Here is an 8,933-nt window from a genome sequence, read left to right as displayed (position 1 = left end):
AGACAGCAAGTTGTATCCTGGAGTACAAGATATACCATCATTAATACATAGAGAAACGAGGGGGCTTTTTCTTTACTCTTTTTTGTTTTTCAAATTATTTTTTAACTGACGTTTAAGTCATCTTCATTTATATTGAGTCAGACGACCTAGTTCGATCCTAAAAGGTATATGGACTAAAACTAACCCCAACCTTCTATATTCGGATTTTATGACCCAATTATTTAATTTAGCTCATCGATCAAGGAGGGACAAATGTAAGTATAATCGATTAGGTTTAAAATATTAATAGATATATATAATACAGTTAGGTGGAAAGTAAAATTTAGATCTAACTATTAAAGCTTTCAAAGTGTATCGCTAATAGGAATATATATTGGTGCTACTTCCCTAGTCGAGATGGGATGTTTTGTATTCACTTGAATTTGGGAGACTCTTCATGATATAGCAACATACCTGTTATAAGCAGAAATGGGTCTTATGTTATTTTCATTTTCATTACAGTTGTTAACACACGTTGCCATTTTGTATGAAAAGTTTAAATTCCTTCCTAGATTGGTCAGTGTTGCTAAAAAAATACTCAATCCTTTAAAATCTTTTATATCATTTTGAGATCATGAAATATTAGTATGTCCAATGGATGCAAAATTTTGCCGAGCAAACTGCTTTTAATCTCCATGAGCTAGGTAAACAGTAAATTTGCATTTTAAGAAAATAAGCCATACACAAATCGAAATGTTGGAAGGAAAAGATCAAAGCACTTAGATGCTAGTTTGAGAGCAAACTTTTGATTACGCTTTCTCGTCTTAGTTTATACAGGCTTCGGTTCTTCCCTTTTTCTTATCCAATTAGGGTTTTCTTTCTAGATCAACTGGGTGTGGGTCTTCTTTGGTCCGAGGTTGACTAGTCCAATATCTTTTCCAAACCCTTTCAATTTTCATCCCTTATTATCCTAGCTTATTATAGATTCCAAACACTTTTGATTTTCATCCCTTATTATCTACCTTATTATAGATGAATTATGAAAGTTATCTAGCTTATTGATGATACCAAGTTATCTAGCTTATCGTCATTTAAAAAAAAAATGAAACTACTCAAAATATATTATGTTTATTTGCAGGGGTTTTCTTAAGAATAATAAATAAAACAAAATTTTTACAATTTCCCTTCATTTTAAACTAAAATTTATAAATATTCCTCTAAAGAAAATTTAACCACATAGAATCTCTTCCCTATAAATACCAAAAACCTAAGGGCAAAACCATATTAGGTTGGAAAAAAAGCTTGGAAGAGGAAAGCGCATAAGAAAATGGAGAGCAAGAAGAATAGTACCGGCCTCTCTGTGGCGACCGTGGTGGTGATGATGGTGGTCTTTATGATTGCTACTCTAGCTGACTCCACCATAACGACTGAGAATGTGGCGTCTGGAGCCGTTGTGAACGGCGGTAGCCATGCTTTCCCAAGAAAAAATATCATGAAAAATGGTGATCAAAATGGAGTATGTTTGGTAAAAGGTAAGGCTTGCAAATCTCACAAAGACTGCCCATCCAATTGTGCTTGTTACACCGCTGGCCATTGTGGGGATTGGGTTCTCTAAAATTACTATGTTTGTTCTCTCTCTCACGAGAAGGTTAATGATGATTTAATTATATAACAAAGTTTGTATTTGATGGGAGACGGGTTATGTTATTTGTGTCTTCTTTCATTTTGCTTATCAAGAATAATATGCATTAAAAAAACTAATTAATTAGTCTAATCTTTTAAAAGGAAAGAAAGGGAAAATGACGATTTTTATTTATGCATATTGTTGAAACTGAGAAACGTGATCACATACACAGAGAGGGAGTGATCCTCATTATAACCAAAGACTTAAATATATACAAAAACACCATAGTTTTGAGAGGTACACTATAATTAAACACTAACCACAAAATCCTTCCTTTAGGCAAACACAATCAAGTAAGCAGTCAGAGTCCTGTTTGCATTTCATAAGGATTTTAGGACACATTCTTTGTTCTTCCTTAAACACTCCTCCTTTTATCATTATCTTTCTTGGGCATCCATTATTCATATCTCGACCGTCCGAGACGAGATTTGTCGAGTCCTTGTCATCGACGACAAAAGAAGCCGATGACGACATCGCCGCTAGCATTATTATCATTCCCACTATTGCCACCACAACAATCTTCTTGCTGTCCATATTTCTTCAATGTTTTCTTTTCTTTTCCTTTTAGTTTCATATTTGGTTTTGTTAATTAATTGGTTCCCATTTATAGAAGAGAAAGAGGTTGTTTCGAGAGATTTTGTACAAAAACATTAAATGCAGGGGTATTTAATTTTTGTGTGGAAGTTTGAGACATTTCTACACATTTTAACTTGGTTTTGAAACTTGAAAATGATGTGAGGATCTATCCTCCATCTGGCTGGCAATGGCAATTTGTGTAATCTCTACACTTTCTAGTTTTGCGTTTTTGTTTTGCCACTTCAGTATTGTGCATGGAAACTTTCTTCCACGTGGTTGGTTTCTACCTTGATTTGAAAGAAGATTATAATATATTTTAGAGTTTCAAAAATCTTATTTTTGGCATTTACTTTGTGGAAGTCGTCTCGTAATTAATTATCTCACAATAATAGTCTCGTGAAATGAGTATATGTCTCTATATATGTATCAATGCATATATATGTACTCGTAGACTCTAAAATTGGTATTTTTCTTAACAATCACTAGCATCACTTAATATTGTAAATGATGATGACTAGTAATAAAACCAAGCAACGTCATTACCGTGGAAAACTTTTCAAACCAAGCATGAGGTGACTGTGTTTAGACTATAAGGTACTAATTTGTGAAGCCTACAAACTCCACCACGTTGGTGAGCAACACCAAGAGGAGTGAACGAACAACATTTGTCGCCTAATTTTGTGTCAAAAAATAATTTTACAACTACTTTACTTACCTTATTAGTAATAATCTCATCCGATGTTTGATGACATTATTAGTAATAATGTTGCTCTTGCTGAATTTATGGGTTATCAAATCTTTGTCTTTATTTTTTCTATTTGCTTTTATGACAGTCCTCTTCTCATACATAATGTCAGTGAAATTGTGTTTGACATTGTATTATGTGTTAGATCTACTTGCTGTTTTTTCAGAGTTGATCGCTAAAAGTGATTTCGATACAGTTTTGTCAGAGTTTGTTGTCTCTATCATATGTTAAAATAACGAGCACTCTTGATTAAATGAATAATTATAACTCATCTCAATCTACGCCAAATTGAAGCTTCACTTTTACTTGTATTCTTATTATGAGCAAGCGTGCATGTAGCACTATGTTTATGTTTACGTTGGTAAAAACTTGTTCACAAATAATATTTAGCATATATATACGTGAAGTCGTGGAAGGAGAGATCGATTTAATTCTTTTTGCAAAAACCAAAGTTTTTGGTCCACTGTAATTATTAATTTGGATGGGGGACTTCATTTTTTAAACCAAATTAAAGAAAAGAATACTTTCCAACAAATTTAATGTACAATTTCAAATTCATAAAAGGTGGCTGCTCAGACCATATTTTCATGGAGAGATCCACCTCTTTACGCATTGATCTTCACCAAGCAATACAATTCAACAAATAAAAAGAAGAAGAAAAAACATTTTCCAAATTGCTAATTAGAGTTTTAAACAATAATAATATTCCTCCTCACATTTTGCTAATTTTTTTCAACGAGGAGGATTACCATAACTATAAGCAGGCCTATTTGAAACTTGACCAGCATAAGAATAGAAGTTAGATTCAAATCCATTACTAGGTCTAGTAGACGATCCAAAGGCGACTTTGTTGACGCTGCGGGAATGTGTTAACTCCTGTGACGGTCGTTGTTGGTCCAAAAACTCAAATGTTGGTGGCTGGTAATCCGATCGTGTTCGTCGGTGCGACGACTCATCGTTGGCTGTGATCAATAGATGGTAGCTCCTGCTTGAACCTACGGATTGGCTTCTGTAGCTGTGGCGTGGCTTTTGCTTCTTCATTGCATGGAAAAGATAAGGAATTAAACCCTCCATTTATCCTAACTTTATTCTTGATCTCTTTTTGTGTTTAAGAGAAAATGAAAAGCATATATATACACAAAAGTGTCATAACAAAATGTGGTTTTTATAATATGATTTTTGGAAGTGGGTTGGAGGATGATAATGAGTTAATGTGAGTGTGAAATTCCATTTCGATCCTTCATAATTTGTGAAGGAAATATCTTTGTAACGTGGTTTTAGTTGAGGGTATGTTTGGGAAATATATTGTATTGGCCAATTGGATAGTGTGTGGTGTCAACTATGGAGGGCGCCCATCAATTCAACGCAAGGACCAAGTAACGAACAACTATTCTCTCACGATCAAAAACAGATAAACATAACCAAAATTAGAATTTTGTTTTCAAAGATAATATATCGTTAAAAAAAGGAAAAAGCTTTTGTAGTATAGTTGGAGATCACCAAGACACTCACAGAAACACTACGAAAACAAAGCAACTGATAGAAATGAACGACAATCAAACTCACAAATAAATTACATACTGATAAAAAAAGAGGATTTTAAGAACAAAAGACATTCCTTGAATTTCTAGAAGATAAGTCTCTGTCCACTTAGAACCATATATAAAAATTTCACCCAACACCAAACTAATCACCTGAGTTCATCGATATTTCCTTAGAATTGTTCGTAACAATCTATTTAAATTTTTTTTAGTGGACTTGGACTATCGAGGCATTTTAATTTATTTTAAAAAATGATTGTATCTTTTGATTATATATTGTTTTTTTTCAAAAATCCAATTATTCTATTATGTTAAATTACCGAATCTCAAAAGCTTAAACTATTAATCTGGTAAACTGTTTAGAAGGAAGCCATTCTTATTGACTATATATTTTTTTTAATTAAATAAACGTGATCATTCTCCAGTAGAATGATTTTGAGCATAATTTTGGAAGCTGTTAGGCAGAAGAAGAAAATGGAAATATGGAAGAGGCAAAAAGATGATTTTCCACTCAACCTTAATTAATTAATTTTCATTTGTTGCAGACGCATTAGGATGTCAAAGTCATAATATTGTTCTCACCAATTTGCTGTTGTTTATCTTCATGTAATCTCTCTTGTTGTTTATCTTCTCGTTTATTACTTTAATGTTTCTCTTGCCTATATAATGGTGAGTGAGCTAGGTTTGTATTCAAGTGTGAGAAACCCTTCAAACTCCAGAGCTTCAAACCTTATTTATTGGTATCAGAGAGACCATCGCAAACATCTGACATAACAAAAATCACCGATCGTCAATAAAACCTCCTAAAAAGAGACTCGAGCAAAAACCTCTCGCCACAAGCACCATCGTTTGTTAATCTACTCAATCAAGTGCCCACAAGGATGCTCCACTGGCACCAACCTCCTCCTATGGCAGAATACTGTAATCCTGATGATTAAAAGCCACAAACTGTTTTATGTCCTAAAATCCATAGATAGTGAATGTAATTTATTAATTGATTGTTATTAACAAACATGCTAAGATGTTTCCTAAATCTTGAATAACCGTATCTAAAATCATAACCGTACTTAGAGACATATTGAGTCAATGTCAAAGATACAGAAATAAAGTTGGGTACTGATTTCTGTTTCAATAGAATGATCTAGGCAACTAGGTCGATTCAACAATCCATGACTTAATCAAAATGTCTACTATTTAATTTAATTAAATAGAACTACTTTTCATCCATTCTCAATATTTACTAAAATTAATTTAAAATTTTAACTTCATAAATATTTTAAATTAACTAATTGAACATTAACATCAACCATTAGCAAATATTGAAATGTAGAAACCCAAATAAAAACTTGATTCAAAATTAATCTAAACAATTAACATTTTAAAATTTAAGGAAATTTAAAGAAAAATGTAAATTTTAAAACATGAATATTTTTGAAAACTTTGACCCAAATTTTTTTTTTTTTCAAAAAAGTTTATCAAGTCCATAATATTAAATTAATTCCCTCTCGTATAAGCAAAAAGAAAAAATGGCGTGTAGATGGAGTAGAATAAAAACAATATCGCCGCCATTGACAACAACCTTTAATTAACCTTATCTTCTCACATGGAAGACATTGGGAAAATTCGACCATATTTCATGTATGAACAAACCTTTGTAATAAACTAAACGAAAAAGGATATGGATAAATATATTGATTGATTGTCTTTGTTTGTTTCAGCTATAAATATAAGGCATGGGAAAGCCAATAAAAACCATTATATACTAGAAAGAGAGATCAGATCACATATATGGAGATGAAAAACAAGGTTGCTTTGGTGGCCATGGTGGTTGTGATGGTGGTTATGGCTCGATCGGCCACCGTCACCGCTGCCATGGATGAGGCCATTGAACTCCCAGCCAATAGTGAAGCGAGTTATTACGATACGCCACCGCCTCCTCGTGTTTGTCCTATTATGATATTACCATGCAAAACTGATTCTGAGTGTTCTCCATGCTATTGTGTTAATGGCTCCTGCATTTGACAAACAAAATGACGAGGAAAAAGAACAAGAAGAATAAAGTTTGTCATTGGTATTGATGTTTCGTTTGTGTTTTTTTTTTCCTTTTTTTTTTTCTCTCTCTCTATGTTTAATGCAGAATAAACCTTTGCTTCTTTTTGCCCTTCAGCTTGTTGAAGTGCAATATATAACGTCCATTACTTTCATGTTAGTGTAAGTTCTATCAAAATAATGAATATATTTTTCGGTTTTTTGATTTCCTTGTGAACGACTAATGGAAGTCGAGAAAACTTTTGGTTGACGTTCATTACTCTGTCAAGAAAAAAAAGTTCATATTTTGACCATCAATATGAAGAAGCTACCCTCATTACCATCGTAAACTCTATCCTCTTGGAATTTGGTATTAACTTGTTATGCTCAAAATGTAATATATTGGAACTACATAGTTTAAAAATATAAATATAGATTCAAAACTTGGGGTTTCATATATTGAAACTAAAACTCCTACTGATACATATTTGTGGATATACGAGTAAGTGTCAGTTAAAATCAAATGATATATATATATTATGTCTGCATCATAATTAATATATAAGCCAACAAACTTGGTATGTGTATTCAAAGTCAATATTGGTTAGTATCAAGACTTCTCAAAAATGAGTACTTACCAAAACAACTATACTTGATGACATAGGTTATAGTAAATTAATAGTATTGCGTCGATACTTTAACACCAATACCAATACCAAAGTTAGTTAACTAAATTCAGCATTAATTGTATTATTAAAGATCAAATAAATTTCGTAAGCTAAGAGTTCAAACTTAACCTCCTAATTCTAAGTCGTAAATAATCTATATATTGTAAGATGAAAAAACTGGGTGCATCTTTGTCAAATGTTATTCTACGTTTCTCTCCGGCCGTCACATAAAAATAAAATTATCAAATATTTTTCTAAAATATTTAGTTTGTGTGGTGAAGAGATATGAGAAACATTTGAGATAGAAAAATGCACCTAATTATTGTCTTTTTAAAATAGTTATATTTTTCAGGGTAGTTTCATTTTATATATTGATATATAAGAGTTATATTATAAATGACATATAAAACTCAAGAAGCACGTTAGTTTCTAGGATAAAATCGATTTCAATTGAAGTAATATCGAAGGGTGGCGGTTTTGAAGTTGTAATTTTCAATTGCAACATTTCTTAAATTCAAGACACAAGAAAAACAAGATCAGTTATCAAACAAGTCTATTTCTTTGAAAATGAGAAACAAAAACAAGAAATAAAAAATGGAAATATGAAACGAATCAAAGTGTTCGTCGTTGTAACGTCTTTGATTATGTTTGAATATCAAATTGAGAAATTCATAACATTAAATATATGCATATAAAATAGGAAAAATTATAAAAAATGGTAAATTTGACAAAACATTTACAAAAAGTTTCAGATTTGATAGACAGTAATAGAATTTTATCAATTTTTTTATTACGATAGAATCTAAAATTTTGCTATATATTGTAAATATTTTAATTTATTTTAAAATAGGTTTTGTGAATTAGAAAGAAAAATAATAAATGAGGAATAAATGAGATGGGTATTAAATTAAACATATAAAATTTAAAGGCAGAGGACACCATTAGAGACTTTTTTCTTGATGCTTAAAGTATGAAAATGGATAAGTTTTGATTGGCACAAAATTTCATTGATTGGCTGCTACATCCCCTATAAATACAAGGCTTAATCAGGAAAGCAAATACAAAACCATAAGAAATTATTTGGGTTTAGAAAAAGAGAGATAATAATGGAGATGAAGAACAAGGCTGCTTTGGTGGCTATGGTAGTTTTCATGGTGGTTATGGCTCAATCTGTCACCACGATCACCGCTGATGAGACGATTGAGCTCTCAGGTGGAGAAAACACAGCAAGAGTGTGTCCTGCTACCATTTTGCCTTGCAAAACAGACTCTGAGTGCTCTCCATGCATTTGTAACCTTCAATCTGGCTCTTGCATTTGAAACAAATAAAACAAGATGATCAAGAACAATTATTGTATCCATTATCAACATCTACATATGCCCTTTTATTTTCTTTTAAATCAGAAATAAAAACTTACCTTCAGATCGAACAATCTTTGGCCATGTGTTTGTGTTGTTGTGATTATTATATTGATGTGTGCAAAATCAATTATGTTGTTGATTGCTATAAACCTTTAGACAACGTTGGTAAAGCTCCGTCGGTGAAAAGTACTTCACCCTTAATTTCTTTCTCCTCCTTCGACACTGCTTCCATATTGTCATTTTCTTTCTCCCTCCTTCAACACTATTTCATCATATTTAGAAAAATTAGTGATGAAGAATGAACCAACATATATTTTCTGATACACATCTGCATTATTATTTTATATGCCA

The 8,933-nt window shown here is 31.9% G+C and overlaps 1 long non-coding RNA gene across 1 annotated transcript; it reads right to left on the bottom strand.

The window, feature by feature from the left end:
• Positions 1-245: 245 nt before the first annotated feature.
• On the bottom strand, positions 246-1,452 carry LOC127150201 (uncharacterized). Its single transcript, XR_007822321.1, has 2 exons — positions 1,330-1,452; positions 246-453 (listed from the first exon to the last, which is right to left on the bottom strand). It is a non-coding gene; the product is annotated as an uncharacterized LOC127150201 (long non-coding RNA).
• Positions 1,453-8,933: the final 7,481 nt, after the last annotated feature.

This window comes from Cucumis melo, chromosome 7, assembly GCF_025177605.1.
Source record: "Cucumis melo cultivar AY chromosome 7, USDA_Cmelo_AY_1.0, whole genome shotgun sequence".
Taxonomy (NCBI): Eukaryota; Viridiplantae; Streptophyta; class Magnoliopsida; order Cucurbitales; family Cucurbitaceae; genus Cucumis; species Cucumis melo.
This window is presented reverse-complemented; position numbering and strand designations above follow the sequence as displayed.